The sequence below is a fragment of the Globicephala melas genome, chromosome X (genome assembly GCF_963455315.2).
Source record: "Globicephala melas chromosome X, mGloMel1.2, whole genome shotgun sequence".
Classification (NCBI taxonomy): domain Eukaryota; kingdom Metazoa; phylum Chordata; class Mammalia; order Artiodactyla; family Delphinidae; genus Globicephala; species Globicephala melas.
The window spans coordinates 53,786,141-53,813,538 of record NC_083335.1 but is presented as its reverse complement, the minus strand read 5'-3'; positions in this window follow the sequence as shown (position 1 = coordinate 53,813,538).

Sequence of the window (27,398 nt, the reverse complement as noted above, 5' to 3'; positions counted from 1 at the left end):
AGATATAAACAAAGGATATAAAAATGGAATGATAAGAGAAATAGGAGTATCAGAAAAGTAAAATGCCATCAAAATCAAGAAATGTGCATGTTCTTTGGAAAGTGGGAGTGGTTAAAAGTATTGAGAAATACAGAAACTTTTACTGGATTTAGTGAAACCACTAGTAATTTTTGAATGAATTGGGGGTAGAAATCAGCAGGGAAAAGAGGAGACAGAAAGTATTTGGCAATGAAATGAATTACAGTTTGGATAAAAGGTAGAAGAGGCAAGAATCATTTAGTCATTATGACTATCACCAAGTCCTTAGAAAAATAAGCAAGTATATTCCTTTGTTAGACCACCACATTTCATTAGAAGTCAAAAAGTCAGTGATTGGTCTTCTGAAAGGTTCTGTTGGAGAAATTAAAATTACTTATCTCAGGTGCAATGCTAAAAATAAAACTCCATGTTTTCTTGGAAGTAATATCTGTAAGGAAGATTATTTCATATGTTAAGAGGACAAGGTAGAAATAATTGAATGAGTGAACAAAGAGAAGAAAAATGCATTGCATAGAAGATATATAGAGAAATAAGAAAAGCGATGTTAACACACACACACACACACACACACACACACACACACATGAATAGAACCTGGTAAGTTGATTCCTCATAGATCAGAACTCTGAATATCAACCAGTATGTGTTTTTCTTTTTCTTTGGTTGAACTAATTTTATACTAATAAACATTTTTTTCAAAAAATCTAATTTTATTAAAAGCTTGACACTCAATTTTACAGCTAAAGATGCTTCATCTATCATTTTTAAGTGTCTGAGAGTTTGACTTTGACATCTCATTTATTAGTGAGAAAACTGAGAGCCTGAGAAATTTAGTAGCTTCCTCAGAGTGCCACAGTGAGTCAGGGAGCAAATCATAACTCAAAGCCAAGTTATATTGTTACAAGCTCATGCAGTCCCTTCAACAATTCTCAGTACAATCTTATTTCAATTTGACTAATAGCACTAATCAGCAAACACTGTGCAGAATTTGGTATCAGGGGTCATAAATGTGGATCACTGCTCCTTTTAACATTCAGAAATGTGATTAATCTGCCTGATTTAAGGTAATGTTTCCTTCAAATAAAATTAATTAAAATATTCTAAAATAGAGGACTTCTCTCCTTCTCTATCTAATATAACATCCAACATATGGTGAACTTAAGTCTATTTCATACTGCCTTGGATAAACCCTAAGGTGTTGTCCTAAACAAAATTTTCAAAGAATCATTTGTTTCTATATGGAAATATACATTATTTTAAATAAAATTACCTAGTGTAGTTACATAAGTTCAAGTTAAAATTAATAAACAAGTTGTTTTCATTCCACTGTAATTTTTTTCTCTGTTGCTTGTGTTGGTAGGAGGGGGTGTAATACAAAGTTCATCAGCATGGAAATAAAGGCCCTGCCAGCCGGGCACATATTCATATCTGAAGTGGTTGGTAATTAGTTCTACCTCTGCTAATGTAAAAGAAGCAATGTGCTCACAGGACCATCATACCTTTCCCAAGTATCACCCACAAGATGACCTTTACCCTAATTTTTTGTACCTTCATTCCCATTCCAATAACTAATATCCTGCCTCCTATGTTCTGTTTATAAAAGTGTGCCCATCATATGGTTTTCCACATCCTTTCTATTCCCCATTAATGACAACTGAATTTCTGCTTCTATGCCCTTATTTAGTCTGTCTATTCATCTGGAATGCTATTGTTACCTTCCCAATCATAATTATTCTCCAAGGTTCATGTGAAAGTTCCACCTGTCTTAAGAAATCTTTAAACACACCTGAATTCAGAGATGTCTTCCTCCTCTAAATTTGTATTATTTCATTCCACTCTTCATTTAACAATGTACAGCTGACCCTTGAACAACACAGGTATGAACTGCATTGGTCTACTGATATGTGGATTTTTTTCAATAAATATATTGGAAAAAATTTTGAAGATTTGTGACAATATGAAAAAACTTGAAGATGAACGACATAGCCTAGAAATACTGAAAACATTAAGAAAAAGTTAGTATGTGTTGAACACATAAAATATACATAGACACTAGTCTATCTTATCATTTACTACCCAAAAAGCACACAAATCTATTTAAAAAGTTAAAATTTACCGAAACTTTAGCACACACTTACAGACCTTATATGGAGCCATTGATTACACTAGGCTACCATAAAGTAATCATATTGCAGCTTCTTTGTTATCAATGCATGAATTGTTATACCTGTAAAAATGTATGAATTTCTCTTTACATTATCTTTTCATTTTAGATGTCTAGTGATAGTAATACGGATAACATGTACAGTATATTTCATCATATAAGACAATAGTGATGAAGGTACTGACAGACAACATGATTCATCTTGCAAACAGATGATGTAAACTTATGGTACCAATAAATACAATAGTATTGCAAATGTATTTTCTCTTCCTTATGACTTTCTTCATAACATTTTCTTGTCTCTAGTTTACTTTATTGTCAGAATATAGTATATAATACATATAATATATAAAATATGTGTTAATCAACTATGTTATCAGTAAGGCTTCTGGTCAACAGTAAGTTTTTGAGGAATCAAGTTATATGTGGATTTTTGACTGCACGGGGGTGGTCACTGCCCCTAAGCCCCACATTGCTCGGAGTTGAACAGTAGTTTGACAATCATAAAAACTCCAAACAAAAATAGCTCTCAGAGCTCTCAGGGGTTAAGAGTCAGTAACACAGTGAAGCAAAAGTCTTGAGAATAACTGCACAAAAAGGGTAGAAAGAACAGTTTCATTTTGTCTGCATCATCCCATGTCCCAGGCCAGCACTGCTGAGTCCCAAGGGAACATCCCAGCCCAACAGAGTTCCCCACACTAGGAATAGGAGAGTGGGGTGAGTGATCAGTCCCCCTAGCCTTTTGTGGCACTGAACAAAGGACCCACTTTTGTTTTACCCAACCAGAGACCAGTAAAGCTGAGAAATCTAGAGATATCTAGGAACAAGGAAGAAGGGCAGGGTCTACCAGTGTCAGCTATGTAGTGTGAGCAACCACAGTTCCTAGTGGCCCACTATGCAGAGAACCCTAGCAGCCTTTGCCACAGAGGACCACCAACAACCCCTGCAGATACTACAGACCCCTCCAGCTTTCATTACTGAGGACCTCATTGCAGACCCCAACAGACTGCTCTGCAGAGGATGCCAGAAGTTTTGCTACTAAGGAAACCAACAACCAGCACAGCCACCATAGACACCTTACAAATTTTGCCACTGAAGTTGTCACACACACACACCCCTGACAGACTTTTGCACTTGCAGACATCAGCTTCCTGAGTCCCTCACAACTCCTGCCTCCCTGCCCCTATCAGAGCTCAGGACATGCACCTGAAGCCAGCCCTGTCTTCTTCACTGAGCATGTGAAAGACGCTAGCCTAGAGCTCCACCTCCGACCCCCACTACTTTGTGCATGCCTGTGGCTAGCCCCTATAGCTGTATGAATGCATGCTGACAACAAGGCCACCACAGCTGCTAGTGGGTCTCTTTCCTGTCACTGGATTGCACTGATATAATTGGCTATAGTTATCCCCTACAGATGTGTACCTGCATGCTGCCAGCCCAGCTCCTGCCACTGGAATCAACTGAGATTTTTCCCTGGAATGGAAGGATGGTTCAACATACACAAATCAATCAATGCAATACACCACATTAATCGAATGAAAGGTAAAAATCATATGACCATCTCAATAATAGCAGAAAATGCATTTGACAAAATTCAACACATTTTCATGATAAAAACTCTCAAGAGAATGGGTGTAGAAGGAACATACTTTAACATAATAAAAGCCATATATGACAAGCCTACAATTAACATGATATTCAAAGGTGAAAGGTTGAAAGATTTTCCTCTAAGATCAGGAACAGGACAAGGGTGCCCTCCTCACCATTTCTATTCAGCATATTACTAGAAGTCCTAGACAGAGAATGCAAGTAAGAAAAAGAAATAAAAGGCACCCCATCAGAAAGGAAGAAATAAAGTCATTTCTGTTTGCTTAATCCTGAGTACAGAAAATTCTAAAGACTGCACAAAAAACTGTTAGAACTAATAAATGAACTCAGTAATGTTTCAGGATATAAATTCAACATAAAAAAATCAGTTGTGTTTGTATACACTAATGATGACATATCTGAAAAAGAAATAAAGAAAATGATACCATGCACAATAGTGTCAAAAATGATGAAATACTTAAGAATATATTTAACTGAAGAGGTGAAAATTCTGTACACTGAAACTGTAAGACATGGATGAAAGAAGTTGAAGAAAGCACACATAAATGGAGAGAAACCCATGTTCATGGACCAGAAAGTTAATGTTGTTAAAAAGTCCATACTACAAAACCTATCTAAAGATTCAGTGCAATCCCTATCAAAACTCCAAGGCATTTTTCACAGAAATAGAAAAAAATCTTAAAATTCATATAGAAGCACAAGCAACACCAAATAGCCAAAGCAATCCTGAGAAAGAAGAACAAAGCTGGAGGCATCATACTTCCTGATTTCATACTACATTATAAATGGCATGTATTTATATAGTGTATAGCTATCAAAACAACTTAGTACTGGCACAAAAACGGACATATAGGTCAATGGAAGAGAATACGAAGCCCAGAAATAAGCACATGTATATGGTCAACTAATATTTGATAATGGAGCCAAGAATAGTCAATGAGGAAAGGATAGTCTCGTCAATAAATAATGGTGAGGAAACTGGATATTCACATACAAGGGAATGAGACTGGACCCCTATCTTATAACATTCACAAAAATTAACTCAAAATGGATAATAACTTAAAAGTAACACGTGAAACCACAAAACTCCTACAGAAACATAGGGGGAAAGCTTCTTGACATTGGTCTTGGCAATGATTTTGGAGGTATGACAGGAAGAGCACAAGCAACAAAAGCAAAAATAAACAAGTGGGACTACATCAAACTAAAACTACATCTGCACAGCAAAAGAAACAGTTAACAAAATGAAAAGGTAACTTATGGAATGGGGAAATGTATTTCCAAACTATCTATCTGATAAGGGGTTAATATCAAAAATACATAAGGAACTCATACAACTCAGCAACAAAATAATAATAAAAATCAGATTAAAAATGAGGAAAGGTCCTGAATAGACATTTTCCCAAAGATACACACAAATGGCCAACACATACATGAAAAGATGGTCAACATCACTAATCATCAGGGGAATGCAAATCAAAACCACAATGAGATATGGCCTCATACCTATCAGAATGGCTATTATCAAGAGACAAAATATAAGAAGTGTTTGTTGAGGGTGTGGAGAAAAGGGAAACCTTGTGCACTATGGGTGGAATTGTAAATTGGTACACCCACTATGGAAAAACTGTCACTATGAAGTTTCCTCAAAAACTTAAAAATAGAACTGCTATCCCAAGGTAATCTATAAATTCAATGCAAGCCTTATCAAATTTCCAATGGCATTTTTCACAGAACTAGAATATAAAATTTTAAAATTTGTAGGGAAACACAAAAGACCATGAATAGCCAAAACAACATTGAGAAAGAAAAAAGAAAAACAGGGCTGGAGGAATCAGGCTTCCTGACTTCAGACTATACTACAAAGCTACAGTCATCAAAAGAGTATGGTACTGGCACAAAAACAGACCAATGGAACAGGATAGAAAGCCCAGAAATAAACCTATGCATCTACGGTCAATTAATTTATGACAAAGGAGGCAAGAAAATGCAATGGAGGAAAGACAGTCTCTTCCATAAGTGGTGCTGGGAAAACTGGACAGCTACATGTAAAAAACATGAAATTAGAACATTCTCTAATACCACACATAAAAATAAACTCAAAATGGATTAAAGACCTAAATTTAAGACCATATACTATAAAACTCCTAGAGGAAAACATAGGAAGAACACTCTTTGACATAAATCACAGGTGGATCCATCACCTAGAGTAATGGAAATAAAAACAAAAATAAACAATTGGGACCTAATGAAACTCAAAAGCTTTTGCACAGCAAAGGAAACCATAACTGAAACAAAAAGACAACTTATGGAATGGGAGAAAATATTTGTAAATGATGTGACCAACAAGGTATTAATCTCCAAAATATACAAATATACAAACAGCTCATGCAGCTCAATATCAACAAAAAACAAACGACCCAATCAAAAAATGGGCAGAAGATCCAAACATACATTTCTCCAAAGAAGACATACAGGTGGACAACAAACACATAAAAAGATGCTCAACATTGCTAATTATTAGAGAAATGTAAATCAAAACTACAATGAGGTGTCACATAGCATGGGTCAGAACAGCCATCATCAAAAAGTTTACAAATAATAAATGCCAAAGAGGGTGTGGAGGATAAAGAACCCTCCTATACTGTTTGTGGGAACACTAAGTAAATTAAGTAAATTGGTGTAGCCACCATGGAGAATAGTATGGATGTTCCTTAGAAAACTAAAAATAGAGTTACTATATGATCTGGCAATCCCACTCCTGCACATATATATGGAGAAAACTAATTCGGAAGGATACATGCACTCCAGTGTTCATAGCAGCACTATTTACAATAACCAAGACATGGGAAAAACCGAAATGTCCATCAACAGGATAAATGGATAAAGAAGATATGGTACATATACACAATGGTGTATTACTCAGTCATAAAAAAGAATGAAATAATATCATTTTCAGCAACATGGATGGATCTAGAGATTATCATACTAAGTGAAGTAAGCCATACAAAGACAAATATAATATGATATTTGATATTTGTGGAATCTATAAAAATGATACAAATGAACTTGTGTGCAGGGCAGAGATAGATCTACAGACATAAAGAACAACCTTGTGGTTCCTGGTGGTGGGGAGAGGAATGGATTAGGAGTTTGTGATTAAGAAATACAAATAGGGGCTTCCCTGGTGGCTCAGTGGTTGAGAGTCCGCCTGCCAATGCAGGGGACGCGGGTTCGTGCCCTGGTCCGGGAAGATCCCACATGCTGCTGAGTGGCTAGGCCCGTAAGCCATGGTCGCTGAGCCTGTGTGTCCAGAGCCTGTGCTCCACAACGGGAGAGGCTGCAGCAGTGAGAGGCCCGTGTACCGCAAAAAAAAAAAAAAAAAAAAGAAATACAAATAAATAAGTAAAAATAAAAATAGAACTACCATCTGATCTAGCAATCCACTGCTTGGGTATGTACACAAAAGAAATAAAATTACTATCTCAAAGCAATATCTGCACCCCAATGTTCACTGCAGCATTATTCACAATAGCCAAGGCATATGGATGGATTAAAAAAATGTGGAATATACACACACACACACACATATATATATATATATATATACATGCATACATATACACACACACCCAACACACACATACACAATGAAATATTATTCAGCCATAAAAAAGAAAGAAATCTTGCCATTTGTAATAACATGGATGGACCTTGTAGGCATTATGCTAAATGAAATAAGCCAGATAGAAAAAGTAAAATACTGTATAATCTCACTTATATGTGGAATCTAAAAAAGCCAAAGTCATAGAAACAGAGAGTGGAATGGTCATCATCAGGGGCTGGGGAGTGGGGGAAATGGGGATATTTGTCCAAGGGTACAAATTTCCATATGTAAAATAAATAAGTTCTGGAAAGCTACTGTACAACATATTGACTATAGATAACCATACTGTATTATATAATTGAAAGTTGCCAGGAGAGTAAATCTTAAATGTTCTCACCATAAAAAGTCATTATATGAGGTGATTGTTGTGTTAATTAATCTTGTGGTAATCATTTCATAATATATACATGTATGAAATCATCACATTGTATACCTTAAACATGCACAATGTTATATATCAATTATATCCCATTAAAGTCCAAAAATTACAGAGTAGATAATCACCATCAAGTAGCACCAAATTTTAAGCATAATCAGGACAGATTTGGATAGTGCAACGAGACCCTGGGATACCTTCTAGGGTAGCTATTGGTGGTCATTTATTAAGGTCATAATAACAATACCTCCATTGTTAGTGACTGAATTTTGTATATGTCCTATCATAGTATGGTAAGGTTTTACTGTAATTGCAAAAGAATAACATCATCAAAAACAAACAATTTTTTTAAAATGTGGTTCAATCTACGGGCTCACAAGAAAATCACCCTTGGGTGGCACTGCGTTTTGAGGTTCTTCTATATGTCCCAGGATTTACCTTTCTACTTTGAAGCTCTCTTCCTTAGATTCTCAATCAGTGATTTTTCTGAAAGAAAAAAAAAGTGATATAAAGAGAATTGGTGGTGGTGGGGGTGGTGCTTGTTTACCCATTTGGGTACAAGAATTAGAATCTAAAGGGAAAAGTATAAAGCAAGGCAAAGCTACTATTACATCTCCTGTTTCTAGTTTAGGATATAAAAACAAAGTAAAATTCACTAGTGAATCCTTGTCATGCCATATAATAATAGTTAATGTTTATAAAGTCTTAATATGAACCAGGCACTGTACTAACACTTTTCATAGGTTAATTCATTTAATGCTCTCAGTAACCCTATGAGACAGATACTGTTATTATTCCCCATATTTCAGATTAAGAAATTGAGCCACAGAACTTAAAATGATTTGCCCAAGTTCACAAGGTAATAAGTACTGGAACCAGATTTAATCCCAGAGAGTCTGTCTCTAAACTACATGTGTTTATGCACTTTATCTATGATACACAGCTTTGGAGTGTAGTTTCCTACTTAAATTTTGAAGTGAGTGTGACTTCTGTTCTAGGAGTTTCTCAAACAATGCAATGCGGCTCCATCTTGAGAACATGCCTCAGAAGAATGTGAACCTAAACGTTTCCCCAGTCAGAGACTGATTCTACTACCTCTGCACAGTTCCCCATAATGGAAATATACAATGCACTGGTTAAGTGTGGGTTAATAGTGGGTTTTTAAGCAGTTTCCATCTTGGAGTATCACACTGTTTTAATATTCAGCTTAATAATAAAGAGCTATGGTATTTTTTAAAGTAACATATTAAGTCATAAGAAATGAAAATAGGCTTTACTTTGGTCATTTTTCCTTGAAGAGTTGAACATGTATTCATCAAATGTAGAAAAAATTAACTTTTCAATATAAAAGCTATGATCACTATTTATTATGAGTGTGCCAAATATCATTCAAAAGTCAAAAGGATGATGGTCACCAATTGTCTATAAAATTGGTACTATAGCCCTAGTAGTTAAATGCATGGATTCTGAATTCAAACTGACTGCATTGGAATCCCAGCTTTGCTAGTTACGAGCTGTTTAATCTCAGTCAAATAGCCTCTTTGTGTATCAGTTTCCATTTCCATTAAATGGGGATAATAGTAGTGCCAGATTTTGAATTTGTTTTGAGGACTACATGAATTAATATGTGCAAATGATTAAAATAGTTCTGGGCAAATATTAATAATTCAAATGATTTTAGCTATTATTATTGTTATTATTATTATTACACTGAATGATGAAAAAGACCTGAAAATGCCACCTAATCAAAAAGAATACAGAGATTTTATGTAATCTGGAAATATGTGCTCTGAAGGGGACCTCATCCAGATCCCCACTGCCCCTATGCTTTAGAGAGTTAAAGGGTGTGAAATTCTGGCACTGAAGAAACTTTTTTGTACCCTAGGACAATTGCCTCCGTTAGTATATATTTTCACTATAAAATCTCACACAAGTTATGTAATCTAGACATGTCGCTGAAACGTTACTGAAAAAGGAGCAGTTGGACAGACAAAAAATTATATGACTTATATGACATAAGAAAGGTAAATGTTTATATCATGCATGAGCTAATAATGCTTGTTAGAATTTACTCCTAGATGCATAATCTGGGTTTCCCTCCTAATTTTGCTGAGATAAGGTAATAAAATTTCTTTACATCTTTAAAAACATAAAGCATCCAACTTCTTTATATCTAAATCTATGTTGAAATAAGGAAGTAGAAATTAGCACAGAATGCCTTTCAATTATTTCAGCAGTAAATGAAAAACCAGTAAGGATAATGATCAGTAGTCATTATTGTTTTATAAGAAAGAGTAAGCTCTAGCATTTCCCAAGCAATGCCACAAAACATGAGTATTTCTCAAGTTATAATTAATATTCCACACCCAAACTTTTGTGGTCAAATAATTTGGAGGATATTTTCAAACCATAGTAATGGTCTTGGAAAGTCACAATACATTAGCATACTAAAGGTTAGGAAAAATCACTCAATAAACATACTTATGCATATGGCTACATACACTCTTTGCAGAGAAAACATTTATCAACATACCTGGAACAAGATTTTGGAAACTGGCATATACTATGCATACATTTCTACTTTTCTTACATTGAACCTAAGTCTTTAGCCTGCTTGAGATTGAACTTAACTAATATTTCAAATTGTCTTTTTGCATTCTGCACAACATAAAAGATATAAATATGCTCCCTGCTCTGCAGTGATTTCTAATCTTGATGGGAGATGTATACATAAAAGCAACAAACATACTAAATTACTATAATTAAATGCTGTGACCAGGCTATAAAAGGTCAAGTATTAGTAAAGAAAGACTAGATTAAAAAGGCAAAACGTGAGCTACACATTAAAGAATGGGGATAAACAGCTAGTAACTGGCAAATGAGGTCAGGCTTTGATAGTAAGCAAAAACATGACATGCACCCAAGAGAGATTACTCTCCTTCACAGTCCCACAGGTTTATAGTGTTTCCTTCTGAAAGCTAAAGCAGGAATACTAATCTGCTCAGGTGTAATGTAAGAAGGGCATTTCATATAATTCTTCAAATCTAGCATGATTATTACCCTGAAAAGTATTTAATTCAACCCAACTGCATGAACTAAATTACTTTCTTCAAAAAGAAAATGGAAGCCTCAATTTTGCTGAAGAGGGTGTAAATTGGTAATTCTTTTCTAGAAACTAATCTAAGTAAAATATCAAGAGCCTTAAAAAAAAAAAAGGTTTACCTAGCAATCTCCTTTTAAGAATCCATTTCTAAGTAAACATGCAGATGTGTACAGAGAATTATGTCCATTGCTGTTCAGTGCAATGTTATTTTTAATAGCACAAGAAATAAAACTATATAAATAAGTGACTGGTAAAACAAATTTGAATGCATTCATACAACAGAATATTTTGCAGCAATTAAAACGAACTTGTTAAAATTATGAGATGGAAAATGTTTATGACGTGAAATGAAACCATAGGACTTGAAACTATATACACAGCATAATCTCAACTTTGTAAATATATGTTTATCAAAAATGACTAGAGGAAAACATTAAAAAAATTAACAATGGTTACCTCTCTTTGAAGTTCGATGACATGTAATAACATTTTTTAACTTTATAAAAAGCAATGGTAATAGTGAACTGATTCAGCATGCAGGTAACTGAAGGGAGAGAGGAGGGATAAAGCAAAGAGAGGTGAGCATGCCTGTGGCTTCAGGAGTAGGGTGAGTGAAAAGAAGAAAGGCGGGGCAACAATAAAGTGAAATTAAATGGACTGAAACAGACGCACTTAGAGTAATAAATTATGAATAAAGTAACATCTCATTTCATGCATGACAAATTTTACTCTCTTTACAGTGAATGCTGGTAAGGATACAATTTTCCAATTATTGTCCCAGCACTTTTTATATCGACTATCAAATTCACTTTCATAACTTTTATTCAATTTTTTTCCTCCAGTGAGTTATAAAAGTGCATTCTTCAACAAATATATCTTCCTAGAGCCTGCAATTTTGAGCCCCTCTGTCTGATATTTTAGATAGGAATTAGGTTCCATAATACAGATTTTTATAAAAGAAAATATTTCTCCTCTCATTTTTCTAGCTGGATTAAACAAATTTTGGCTCAATTGACACCCTAAAGAGAATGTCCACAGCTTTCACTGAAGCTTGAAAATATGCAAAAATTCATCAGACATTAAAATTCACTCCTATATATACACACACATATATATATATATATTTTTTTTTTTTTTTTTTCTTGCGGTACGTGGTCCTCTCACTGTTGTGGCTTCTCCCGTTGTGGAGCACAGGCTCTGGATGCACAGGCTCAGTGGCCATGCCTCACGGACCTAGCCGCTCCACAGCATGTGGGATCTTCCTGGACCGGGGCACGAACCCGTGTCCGCTGCATTGGCAGGCAGACTCTCAACCACTGAGCCACCAGGGAAGCCCTACTTCTATATTTATAAGCCTCGGGTGTTATTGACCATAGTAACCTACTAAACACCCTGTAGATGAACAGTAAAAAAGCAGATCGAGTAAAATGTCAGAGAATCATTTTAAAATCAAAGAAAGAACGTTTTGTGTTTAAACAAATCACTATTTTTCTTTTGTAAATATTAAACAACCCCTATTACTTCTTCAGATACTTTAATATGACATAACTAGGGATATTAAGATATTCATCAGGGCTTCCCTGGTGGTGGAGTGGTTGAGAGTCCGCCTGCTGATGCAGGGGACTCGGATTCGTGCCACGGTCAGGGAAGATCCCACATGCCGCGGAGCGGCTAGGCCCATGAGCCATGGCCACTGAGCCTGCGCGTCAGGAACCTGTGCTCCGCAATGGGAGAGGCCGCAACAGTGAGAGGCCACGTACCGCAAAAAAAAAAAAAAAAAAAAGATTTTCATCAATATAGTTAGCATTTTTCTACTAGCAGGTATCAAGATAGATTTAAAAAGAAGGACTAAATGATTCAATTTATATCTATGCAAAACCCTGAAACATTTAGACATGAAATTCTAGTTACTTGGGAAAAGATGATTCAAATAAATATTTGTTATCAACCTATTTTCAGAAATTTTGAAAAAAACATTTCCCAATTTTGAACTTTTCCTCTGAATTCATAGTGTACTTCTGAGTATAGATGCTTTATGTGCACATACTTTTTTTCTTCAAAGACTATATCCTTTGAGACACATACACTTATTTATTTATTTTATTTTTTACTGGAGTATAGTTGATTTACAATGTTGTGTTAGTTTCAGGTGTACAGCAAAGTGACTCAATTATACATATAAATATATCCACCTTTTTTTTGATTCTTTTATAGGCCATTACAGAGTATTGGAGAGATGTTTATTTATAATAAATAATTATACCAATAAAGACTGTCATCTCATAGACCTCAAGAACATTGTTAGGGCTGTGAAAAAAATTTCACAGTGTATACGACTTTGACCAAGGTACAAAACATTACATGCCCAGATCTCTAACAACTGAAATATATGGAAATTGACTTAAAATAGTGAAAATAATAACCAAATGACAAGACTCTCATGCTAAGGGTCTGAAGTTACTAAACTTGTAATAAAAGAGAGGACCACAGTTCAAAACAGATTTTTCAAAGATGAAATTTGTTCAGATTTATTTTAACCTAAAATCACTATTTGATTTTACCAACATTATTTCATGTTACTCTTTTACAGAGGATCTAGTAGTTCCAATGATCCTTCATTCTACTTTTCTAAAGGATATGAGAAATTTATTTCCAATTCAGCTTTTCATGGGAAATGAAATAATTCCTCACATCTTTTGCTGGAACAGAATTAATGATAATTTCACGAAAGCAAGTAGAACCACACTTCTTACTCATCAAGTGAGCATACCAGATAATGACTGTATGTCCTGGTTGGAAACACTGCACTGTGAAAGCACAATTTCCTATCTGCTTAGCATAACAAACATCTGTTTGTATGGTTTGTATTTATTTTCATTTATGGATCTCTACTTCATAAAAAAAAGTTTCCATTTTTGCTCTCTTAAAGGTAAAGAAAATGTTTTCATTTTCATTTTAATTCCCTGTATTTGAAATCAGTGGAACAAGTAAAATTGTAACAATTCTAATGTTTTTTAGACCAAAAATAAATTTATCTTCTCTTTAGTATACCATATTGGAAATTAAATTTGATTATAATTCTTCCTAAATTCTATTAAAGTGCCACTCTTGTCTTTATTTTTACTTAGGAGACAGCAGGCATAGCACTTCAACAATAACATATGATTAGATTAGTGACAAGGCAATTAATTTAAGTAATACATGTCAAAATCTTATTGGATAATGCTCAGGTATCATTCTACTTCTTTATGCCATCTACAGATAGGAGTACAATTAGAAAATATGACATGACTATTATTTAAATAGCCTTTCCATTAGATACCTATTTGCCATCCCATTATCAATTAAAGTCAGTACAATGTTAATTTTATAATTCATAAAAATTGTTTATATGATCAATGCAATGGTGGGGCAAACAAAGAATAGATGAAAAGAGAAACAAGCCATAGCACATGCCTTGTATTAAGTATTTGAAATACTATGTTGTAGTGGTTGTCCTGGCCTGGCTCAGGGCAAGTAAACTCTAGGCCTGAAAATGAATAATGTAGTATCTGATTAGTTTAGGTCAATCTGGATGATTTTGATTCTAAATAACCCATACCTGCAGGTCCACTTTGATGGCTACATAAATCCCCAAATAATTCCAGAACTTCACAATAGGAAATTTTCTACTAGCTAGAATAGATAGCCTAAGTTCAAGGCTCCACAGATAAGCCAAGATGATCTTCTAATGATCATCAAGGAATAGAGGGAGTTAATAAAGTAACTTATTCGTTAGCCTACTCTAGTCAGTGTTGGACTTCCTCAAAATGGTATACTAACATAGAATAACATCAAGAAGATGCTAGTGACAGTTTCTTAATTGAATATTTCTTTTTTTCTTTGTATGCATGAATCAGAGGATATCATATGTTTTCTGACAAACAAAAAACTTTAGAATTTAAAGGCAAATGTTGAATCAAAAACATCAAAGCATTATATACCTAGGTAGTTTGTTCTCTACTAACTATACAGGCAGGGAGAATTATGGTAAAGATATTTTCTCCAACATAGTGAAATAAATTAATGTTAAAGAGAATAAAAGCACACGCTCATTAGCTCAATATATGTTATTTGAAAATATCATATGTCAAAGTCCTTCAACTTTCCTTTTATTGCTTGATAAGCAATGCTGAACTTGCATTAAAAAGAACAGCACTGATAAGTACATATACTCATTTTAACATAAGTTTCAACATCGGCTAATCAGAACTTTGAGAGGTGAGATGTCATTTGTAAAATATACTATAGAGAAGACTTGCTGATGCTAGCAATTACATGGATGATCTCTAATCAAGAGTCTATAGCAAATTTAAGAGGAAAATTAATAAAGCAGCAGAGTAGAAGCTTCTTTGACCCATACACTAGGTGTTACTCTTCTATTTCCTTAGAATTACATTTTCATCCTACCTTGAAAAGTTTCTCTTTAAAAGAAATCACAAAGGAACAATTAGCATTTCTACCCTTTTCAAATATATCTTCTGTAATTACTTATACCTGGTCTTGAGAAACTTCCCAAGGCAATGTCCCAGTTTAACTCTTTCAAAGTAAGAAAGATTTTCTATGCAATAAAGCTGGTATATGTTAATAGGTACAGGCAGCTAATTTACACTCAATTTATACATTTTCATCCAATTTTATTCCACTGATTCAAGTTTCTTCACAGCCTTGGTGAATACTTCTTCACTAAAATGAATATTCTTACTCAATAATATTGTCCTAAGCATTTACACTTCCAGAATGGGAGGAGGAAATAAGGAAAATGGAATTTTTTTTTTAAAGAAGAGGTAAAAAATAAACATAAAAACATGAATCCCATTTGTAATCTAAGATGGTTTAGACTAGTGCTTATCAAAGTTTAATATGCATATGAAACATTTAGCATAAAATGCAGCCTCTGATTCAGTAGTTCTGAGGTGGGACCAGAGATACTGCCTTACAAACAAGTCCCCAGGTGGATGCTGCTGCTCTGTGGATCATACTTTGAGTAACAAGTGTTTATATAGAGATAAATGGCAATGAAAACATCTGTTGAGCTATGATAACAATAATATTTGCCATTTATCTAGTGCCTACCATATGCCAAGCACCATACTATTTTGCATACATTAGCTCAATGTGCTCCTCAAAATCCTTTTTAGTTATTATGATTCTCATTTTGCAAGTAAGAGAATTGAGGCTAAGAGGAGAAGTAATTGTCCAAGCTCTGACAAATAGTAGTAGTCAGTAGAGCTGGGATTTGAGTAAGATTTGTGTCACTTCAAAGGCCAGATTTTTTCCCTAGAATTACAGCTTCAACCTCTCCTGCAATATAAGGAGACGCAAATAAATGGAAAGACATCCTGTGTTCATGGATTGAAAGACTTCATATTGTTAAAATGTCCATAATCCCCGAAGTGATTCAATACTATCTCCATCAAAATACCACTGACATTTTTTACAGAAATTTAAAAAACAATGCTAAAATTCATGAGACCACAGAAGACCCAGAATAGACAATACAATCTTCAGAAGGAAAAATAAAGCAGGAAGCATCACATTTCTTGATTTCAAAATATATTACAAAAATAAAGTAAGTTAAAAGTATGGTACTTTTTAATATGATTATAAATGGGATTGCTTTCTTAATTTCTCTTTCTGGTAGTTCATTGTTAGAGGACAGAAATGCAGAGACAGTGAAAGACAAATACTGTATGATTGCACTTATATGGGGAATCTAAGAAAGAAACAAATGAACAAACATGACAAAATAGAAACAGAGTTATAGATACATAGAAAAAACAGGGGTTGCCAAAGGGAGAGGGGAAGAAATAGTTGAGGGAGATTGACAGGTACAAACTTCCAGTGGCAAAATAAATAAGTCATGGGTATGAAATATACAGTATGGGAGATATAGTCAATAACTATGTAATATCTTTGTATGGTGACATATTGTAACTAGACCTATCAGGGTGATCATTTTGAAATGTATAGAAGTAGCAAATCACTATGTTGTGTAATAGGAACTAACATATAACTATTATTTATATTATAATATACATTAAACAATGTTATACATAGTATAACATTATCCTATAATGTATACATAGTTATACATTATACAATGAAGTATAATGAATGTCAATTATACCTCAAAAACAAAACAAACAAAGTCATAGAAAAAGAGATCAGATTTGTGGGTGCCAGAGGTGGGGGGTGGGGGTAGGGAGAATAGGTTGAAGAAAAGTCAAAAGGTACAAACTTCCAGTTGTAAGTACTAGGGATGTAAAGTACAACATGATAAAATAATTAACACTGCTCCATGTCACATATAAAAGTTGTTAAGAGAGTAAATCTTAACAGTTCTCATCACAAGGAAAAATAAATTTCTATTTCTTTAACTTTGTATCTATATGAGATGATGGATATTCATTAAAATTATCGTGATAATAATTTAATGATGTAAGTCAAATCATATACACCTTAAGTTTACACAGTGCTGTATGTTAATTATATCTCAATAAAACTGGAAGGAAAAAATATATATTTGGAGGGAATACATGTGGTGGGAAAAATAACATGCATCCTCATAATATATTCAAATAAATAAATAAATAAAATTAAAAGTATGGTACTGTCATAAAGACAGACATATAGACCAATGGAACAGAATTAGGGAGCCCAGAAGTAAACCCTCCCATATATGGTCAACTGAATTTGGTAAGAATGCCAAGAACACACAATGGGGAAAAGATAGTCTCTTCAGGGCTTCCCTCGTGGTGCAGTGGTTAAGAATCTGCCTGCCAATGAAGGGGGAATGGGCTCAAGCCCTGGTCCAGGAAGATCCCACATGCCATGGAGCAACTAAGCCCATGAGCCACAACTACTGAGCCTGCTCTCTAGAACCCACGAGCCACAACTGTTGAAGCCTGTGTGCCTAGAGCCTGTGCTCTGCAACAAGAGAAGCCACTGCAAAGAGAAGCCCGTGCACCACACGAAGAGTAGTTCCCACTTGCTGCAACTAGAGAGAGCCCATGTGCAGCAACGAAGACCCAACGCAGCCAAAACTAAAATAAGTAAATAAATTTATTAAAAAAAAAGTCTCTTCAACAAATGGTGCTAGAAAACTGGATATCTACATGCAAAGAAAACGATATAGGACCCTTACCTTACACCATATATAAAAATCAACTCAAAATGGATTAAAGACTGAAAAACAGAACTGAAACTAAAACTGCTAGAAGAAAATGTAGGGGAAAAGAAAGCACAATCAATTAGCACTCCTACCCTTATCAAAGAAATTATCTGTAGCTATTTATACATGGTCTTGAGATGCTTCCCAAGAGTATTTCAGTTTTTACCACTGTGATAATATGTGGGGAAATATCTAATTCTACACCAAAAAGTGAAGTCAAGTTGAAATAAAAACAAACAAAATAGAAAATAAAAAATCACAAGGGGATACTTTAGTTTAGCACAGTACCTGGCATATAGTAGGAACTCAATGCTATAAATGAAGACAACTGCATTTGCTCTTTTCAAATATAATTATTCAGTATCACACAGTTAAAGGAAGGATATTTTTCTTAAAATGAAAGATACAAACTATAGCATGTTTGTACGCTGAAGGTAATGGTCCTTTAATAATAATGGTAATAATTAATTAAATAATAATAATTACCAATAATAATAATGGTAATTAATTAATTAAAGATGCAGGAGAAAAAGAGAACATCAGGAGTGAAGATCTTGAAAAAAAGAGAGGGAATGGAATCTAGAACACAAATGTAGGAGTCTTTGATGGGAGCAAGGAAACCTTTCCTAGTATACAAGAGAAGGCAGAGAGTAAGAACACAGTTGAGTTGACATTTTGAGTGATGGGAAATTAAGGAAGCTTTGTATGATTTTTTTTTCTATTTTCTCAGTAAAATATGATACATCATCTTCTTACATTACAAATGTATTAGAAGTTTGTTATTGAAAATATTGCCCAATTTATGTCCTGCCAACTTACAAAAATTTTCCTTGTTACTGTAAGTATTGACAAATATTTACTTAATGTTATCTGTAACAAAAGTTCTGAGCTCCTTAGGGCTAGTTAAGAACTGTATTTTATGTGGAATCTAAAATATGACACAAATGTACCTATCTATGAAACACAAACAGAATCATGGACATAGAGAAGAGACTGGTGGTTGCCAAGGGGGAGGGGTTTGGGGGAGGGATGGAACAGGAGGTTGGGATTAGCAGATGTAAGCTTTTGTATATAGAATGGATAAACAACATGGTCCTACTGTATAGCACAGAGAACTATATTCAATATCCTATGATAAGGAGGGGGAATCATGATGATAGAGGAATAGGACATGGAGCTAACCTCCTGCCACAAAAACATTAAAAATACATCTGCATATACCCTGAGAAAACCATAATTCAAAAAGAGTCATGTACCAAAATGTTCATTGCAGCTCTATTTACAATAGCCTGGAGATGGAAACAACCTAAGTGCCCATCATCAGATGAACAGATAAAGAAGATGTGGCACATACATACAATGGAATATTACTCAGCCATAAAAAGAAACGAAACTGAGCTATTTGTAATGAGGTGGATAGACCTAGAGTCTGTCATACAGAGTGAAGTAAGTCAGAAAGAGAAAGACAAATACCGTATGCTAACACATATATATAGAATTTAAGGAAAAAAAATGTCATGAAGAACCTAGCGGTAAGACAGGAATAAAGACACAGACCTACTAGAGAATGGACTTGAGGATATGGGGACGGGAAAGGGTAAGCTGTGACAAAGTGAGAGAGAGGCATGGACATATATACACTACCAAACGTAAGGTAGATAGCTAATGGGAAGCAGCCGCATAGCACAGGGAGATCAACTCGGTGCTTTGTGACCGCCTGGAGGGGTGGGATAGGGAGGGTGGGAGGGAGGGAGACGCAAGAGGGAAGAGATATGGGAACATATGTATATGTATAAGTGATTCACTTTGTTATAAAGCAGAAACTAACACACCATTGTAAAGCAACTATACTCCAATAAAGATGTAAAAAAAAAATACATCTTCAAGTGGAACGACTCACACAGAACAGCTACTGAATGCTGACAGAAGACCTCAAACTTCCACAAAGACAAGAAAACCTCCACGTAAATGGGTACAATAGGAAAAAGAAAAAGAAGGAATCAGGACAGGGCCTGTGCCCTGGGGAGGGAGCTGTGAAGGAAGAAATGTTCCCATACCTGGGGAAGTCTCCTCACGGGTGGGGGGATCAGAGTGGACAGAGAAGGAGCTTTGGAGCCTAGGAGGAGAGCAGAGCAACAGGTTTGTGGAAGGCAAATGGAGAGTAACCTGCACAGAAGGTGGGCACTGCTGCGCTGTGCTCCCCAGCCTGATACTCATCTGTCAGCATGGGTCAGGGCTGAGTGCTGAAGCTAGGCTTCAGAGGTCAGACCCAGGGAGAGGACCAGGGTTGGCTGCATGGACAGAGCCTGAAGAGGCTGGGCTGTGGCAGCTTAGGGTGTACACAGAAGAAGTCTGGGTCCGCCAAAGAGGCGAGGCACCATTATTTGAGAGTGAATGAGGAGAGGGGCAGGACCACTGTAATAGCTTCTTTCCCTTTTAGTGCTCCCAGGCAACAGGACACCACCTACAGGAGCTCCGGGGGTGGGCATGAGTCACCACCGCCATCGTGGTCTCCAGAGGTGGGCACTGGCCACCACTACGAGATCCACAAGCAGGTAGTGGGCCCTGTCCCTGCTGTCCTGGGAGGGCACAGAGAGGAGCTGCCCATAGAAGACCCTAAAGCAGGCGGCAGGTGCTGCCCCCACTGTCCTGGGAGCACACAAGGGCTGCTGTACCTGCACACCCCATATCAAGGGGATAAAGGCCAGCATACACTGAGGAATGAGGCAGCAAGCATCCAAACTAAAAGCAGTCCCTCTATTCCAGAAATAGGGCAGAGTAGGACTTGCGCTCAACTCCTCTCATGAAAACACTAAAATTACAACTAACTGCTGAACAACCATTGATAAAGAAAGACTAGAACCTACCAAAAAATATATTTTACATTCAAAGACAAAGAAGAAGACATAATGAGACAGTAGGAGGGGTGCTTTCATGACATAATCAAATCCCATACCCACTGGGTGAGCAACCTGAAAACTGGAAAATAATTATATCACAGAGGTTTTCCCACAAAAGTGAAAGTTCTGAGCCTCCCCAGCCTGAGGGTCTGGCATCAGGAAGAGAAATCCCCAAAGCATTTGGCTTTGAAGGCCAGCAGGACTTGAGAGCAGGAGCTCCACAAGACTGGGGAAAACAGAGACTCTATTCCTGGAGGGTGCACACAAGGTTTCATGTACACTGGGACCCAGCACAAAGCAGTAACTCCATAGAAGCTGGGGCTGGACCTACCTACAACTCTTGGAGGGTCTCCTAGGGAGATGAGTGTCAGCTGTGGCTTACTGCAGGGGGCAAGCACACTGGTGTCAGAGTCCCTAGAGAAGATTGATCTGTGTGAGCTCTCCCAGAGATTGCCATTTTGGCATCAAGACTTGGCCTTACCCAACAGCCTACAAGGCTCCAGTGCTGGAACGCCTCGGGCCAAACAACCAGCAGGATGGGAACACAGACCCACCTATCAACAGACTGGGTGCCTAAAGCCATACTAGGATCACAGCCACCTATAAACACACTCCTAAACATGGCCCTCCCCACCAGAGGGACATGACTCAGCTCCATCCACCAGTGGGCAGGCACCTGTCCCTCATATCAGGAAGCCCCCACAAGCCTCAGGACAAACCTCACCCACCAGAGAGCAGACACCAGAAGCAAGAGGAGTTACAATCCTCCAGCCAGCAGAAAGGAGTCTACAAACACAGAAAGTTAGACAAAATGAGATGGCAGAGAAATATGTTTCAGATGAAGGAACAAGATAAAATCCCACAAGAACAATTAAATGAAGAGGAGATAGGCAACCTATCTGAAAAATAATTTAGAGTAATAATAGTAAAGATGATCCAAGATCTTGGGAAAAGAATGGAGGCACAGATGGAGAAGTTACAAGAGATTTTTAACAAAGAGCTAGAATATTTAAAGAACAAACACAGATGAACAATACAATAACTGGAATGAAAAATACACTAGAAGGAATCAATAGCCAAATAAATGAGGCAAAAGAACGAATAAGTGAGCTGGAAGACAGAATGGTGGAAATCACAGCCACAGAACAGGATAAAGAAAAAAGAATAAAAAGAAATGAGGACAGTCTCAGAGACCTTTGGGACAACATTAAACGCACCAACATTCACATATAGGGGTACCAGAAGGAGAAGAGAGAAAGGGCCTGAGAAAATATTTGAAGAGATTATAGCTGAAAACCTCCCTAACATGAGAAAGGAAACCCTCATTCAAGTCCAGGAAGTGCAGAGAGGCCCCTACAACATAAACCCAAGGAGGAACATACCAAGACACATATTAATCAAACTGACAAAAATTAAAGACAAAGAGAAAATATTAAAAGCAACAAGGGAAAAGCAACAAATAACATACAAGGAAACCCCCATAATGTTATCAGCTGAGTTTTCAGCAGAGACTCTGCAGGCCAGAAGGGAGTGGCACGATATATTTAAAGTGATGAAAGTGAAAAACCTACAACCAATAATACTCTACCCAGCAAGTCTCTCATTCAGATTTGATGGAGAAATCGAAAGTTTTACAGACTAGCAAAAGCTAAGAGAATTCAGCACCACCAAACCAGTGTTATAACAAATACTAAAGGAACTTCTCTAGGTGGAAAAGAAGAGGCCACAACTAGAATCAAGAAAATTACGAATGGGGAAGCTCACTGGTAAAGGCAAATATTCAGTAAATGTAGGAAATTATCCACACACAATATGGTATCAAAACCAGCAATTGTGAGAAGAGGAGAGTACAAATGCAGGTTATTGGAAATACATTTGAAATTAAGAGATCAGCAACTTAAAACAATCTTGTACATATATAGACTGCTATATCAAAACTTCATGGGAACCACAAACCAAAATCTACAATATATATATAACTGAATCACTTTGCTATACAGCAGTAATTAACACCACACTGTAAATCAAGTATACTTCAATTTAAAAACAAAGAACTGTAGTTTATTAATTTTTGAATATCCCATTGTGCTTACTATAGTGCTTACCAATTGACAGTAATTGATTAATGTGATATAGAACAAAAGGATGAGCTTTGGAATCAGAGAGATTTTGTTTCTAATCATGGGTTTGCCATTTATTAGCTATGTGTGACACTGGGTAAGTTACTTAATATCTCCAAGCTTCAGTTTCCACATTTGTAAAATGGAGATAATAATATTCTCTTCATAGAGTTATTATGAAGATGAAATAACATAATGGAACTGTCTAGCATAGTGTCTGATAGTGTGCTGGTAAATGTTTAACAACCTGTTTTCAGGGGAACAAAAAGCCCTGATTTCTAGAGCTTCCCAATTTCCATGATGTAAATATTTCTACCACGGCCAATTTCAAGTTGCCAATGTTATGTCACTGAATGCAGAGTTGGGAAGAGATGTGCATAATCAGCTCTCAGAAGCTGGCACCAGCTCATTCCAGCATGGCACTGGAGGGACACAATAAATAGCATCTAACATTATAATGGTTAAAGATGTCCAATCATTGTTGAAAATGTGATTAAGAACAATACACTGTCATTTGTCTGCATTTAGCACTGTGTGTGCATTTTATCAGAAGCTTTATAATAGTTATGGCAATGGTGTAATCTGGAATTTGAAGAGAAGTATGCATATCTAACTCAAAGTTCCTTCTTCTGTTACAAGAAACAACTGACTAATGATCCAGCAAGGCTTTGGTGGAGCAACAAAGTAGAACTAACTATAAAATACAGTCTTCATAAGAGACTTTGGAAAATACAGGCTATATATTTGAGAAGGTCTTTTTTGGAAATGAGCAACAGAAACTAATAGGAGAGCCAACTTTGCTTTGACTTGTGAAAGATGTGACACACAGTACAATAGCCAGGAACCAAATTTGTATACCTTATATAAAGTTTATGAAAATGCAAATGGGAAATAATAAGTTGAAAAATATGTTAATATAAATATTACTTTTCCTGTTTCCTCCATATAATTTACAAACTTAATATAAAATTATACAATATATGTAGAGAAACTTTCAGAAATCTTCCCCAAAATGTAAATAGTTAATATCTGATTATTTACATCTCATAATCATTGAACTGGGATTTAACTGAAATCTTCATTTTTTTCTTATAGTATACATGATCCTCTCCCATTTTCAATAAAATTTATAAGAAAAGACTTGCAACATGCAGAATTTCCTTTATACGATGTACAAGTTATATCTAACCATGACCACAGTCATCAATTGCTTTTATGACAGAGCTCAATATTTGCTATCAGAATATTTCTCTTGCTGTGTCACCTTTTCAAATAAACTATTTTCAGAAATAGTAGTATGACCTTTCTTTCCTCCCAAACTTTTCATCATTGGTTTTCAAATGTTACAAATGTTTTACTGATGCTTAGAGATGAATTTCTGACTGATGAAATATTCTTTCAACTCAAAACCTTGATGGACTTTAAAATGCCAAGTCTATGAATAAAAGTGATGTTTCCTTTATTGCTAGAATTGCTCTAACTTGTTTTTCAGAGCATGTCATCTTATAGAGGATTTTCAGGTATATCCTAGAGCAGAAGTGCTGGGTTTGGAATCAAGAAATCTATATGCATAAGAGTGTATTCAATTGTTTCTCTCAAGGTTATAAGGTAGGAATCTATGTTTGAGTATGTGCACTACCTTTATGTAACCATGCTTTATCTCCCTGCAGGGAGGTAGAAGCTATGAGCAAACAGACCCTGGATATACACTATGAGTTTGGTTATTATGCTAAAATTATTTCATTCTCATTGTTTTCATTTTTGACTAATATGTTAGTGTAAGTGTAATATGTTAGTGTTAGTGTAAGTCATGTTGCACAAAAATACGTATGCACATTACACTCAATATTAAAAAAATCATATACCACACAACTTTTTCTTTACTCATAAAAACCACAAAATAACTCAATTTGTTTACTCTTAATCATGACTTTAAATATGCTTAAGTGATTCTTAACAGCATATATACAAAATATCCGGGGGTGCTTAAAAAATAAATATGATTTACCCTTAGAAATTCTGATTCAAGGTCTGAATTTTTGCCCGAGCACCTGTATTTTTAAAAAGCTCCACAAGTAATTCTAATGTGTAGCTGGGACTGTGAACCACTGTCTCAAGCAGTAACGCATAACCATAAGGCAGAAAGTACAGTGTTTGCTTTCCAAGAGGCCTGCTACTCAAAGTGAGGTCCTCAAACCAGCATCATCAGCATGGCCTGGGAGCTTGTTAGAAATGCATGCAGAACCCTGGCCCCACACTACACATGCTGATTCAGAATCTGTATTTAACAAGACCCAAGGTCTCCTCATAAGCACCTTAAAATTTAAGAAACACTGAGCAGGCAAACAGATTTAGCTATTTAAAAGTGAGAAAGAATGTCCATCTTTCTTTACAGGAAACAATAATAAAGCTAATAATACTTCATTGTAGAAGCATAATTCAACTTTCCTGAATACAAACTCTAGATTTCCAAGTGGTTGCTGAATACAGTCTCTTTATTCATCACATGAATGAACTTGAATGTCTTCCTATTTTTCTGCTAAAAAGTTCTAGATTTCATTTTGGAAAGAGACTTTCAGAGGTCTTTTATCACAGCAGCTTTTGGATCATAGCTGAACAACTCTGGGCTTTATAAAGGTAGAAGTGAATTCATGTGTGATTTTGTTGTAGTTAGTAGAGAGATCGTTCTCTCTGCTCTATGACTTCACAGGACATGTCAATGGGTTTTGGAGAACAGAGCCAAAATCAGGCAATTCTGCCTTTCTCAGATGATGTGATATGACAGAATTCTCCCCTTCACTCTTTGCTAAATTTGTCTCTGTTTGTAAGGCTGAAATAAGTGGTTCCGCTCCCCAAATCATATATGTTGAAAGTGAAATAATTGGTCTTATATTTAGAAAATCAATAAATGATCTGTTCACAGTAAGGAGATTTGTTGCCAGTATCAAATAACATCCTTTATAATATATGATTCCTGGGCTTTACCTCACTGCCTCTATTTCAAAAATTGGCCTTTTGTATGCTCTTCCTCCCTTTATTGTAGGATCATATATAAAAATGCATGATTACATATAAGCAAAAAACAATAACAGATTCATCAAATAAGCTTTTTGCTATAAATTATAATATTTTAATTGCAACCTAACAGAATTTTGTATGAATGCAGATGTACAGTTTTTTAAGTTGGATTGACATTATTTGAAAAGAGTAAATTAAGCATTTAAGTTTTAGGAGTGTAAGCAAATTAAGATGTTATTCAAGTTTAAAGAAGAGTTATGCTTCTCAAAGGAAACTGAAGAGCACTAATTTGCATTTTAGTAATCAGTAATAGGTGTTATGAGGTGTTGATTATGTTCCACGTATGACCTTTTTAAGTTTCTAGGTAATGTACCTCAATTAATTGTCTGTGGCACCATAAAGAACCCTTTTCACTGCAGTATGATTATGAAACGCAATAAAATTCTTTCAGTGCAGCTGAAGTATGAAATGCACAACTGACCTTAGCACTTAGCAGTAGCTCACTGTATTAATGCAGATTTTCTGTTCGCATAAATTACAACGTGGTCAAAAATCTGACTAGCTCAACTAATGCTTTTCAATAAGACATGCTGAGTTTTGTAAAGTCATGGAAATGACCAAACTTTAAAATTTATATTTCATTACCAGCTGTCTAAATATACACTGAAAACTAATTAAGAATTTTAGTACTACAGTAATGAGGCAAGTTAGAAGTTACTATTGATGAAACAACTTCAACTCCTATTGAAGGCTTTTCTATTTGTCTCTAGGCTTGCCACAAACCATGAAGAAAACCTAGGAATCCTTTGTTCACCATTCATTTATTGACTATCTACTAAATGCAAATCAGTGAGTATGCATGCTTATTGACAAAACATAATAATAACCAGGGGTAGATAAGACATAGTTCTTGTCCTTAAGGAGTTTATACAATAAAAGGAGGAATTTACAATTACCACAGGAATCTAACCATCTCTCCTCCAGAAATAAATGGTAATTCTGAAAACAGAGATATTATGAGTAGATTGCAGACTTATAATATGTTAGCGTGGGGGTGGGAAGGAGTGGTAGGGAAGTAGAATGTCTTAAGATTTATTTCTTGAGCAGAATGTCTTAAGATTTATTTCTTGAAGGGAGAACGACAATACAGAACTCAAATGGAAACACTGGCAATCTGGGAGGCTCCTGAC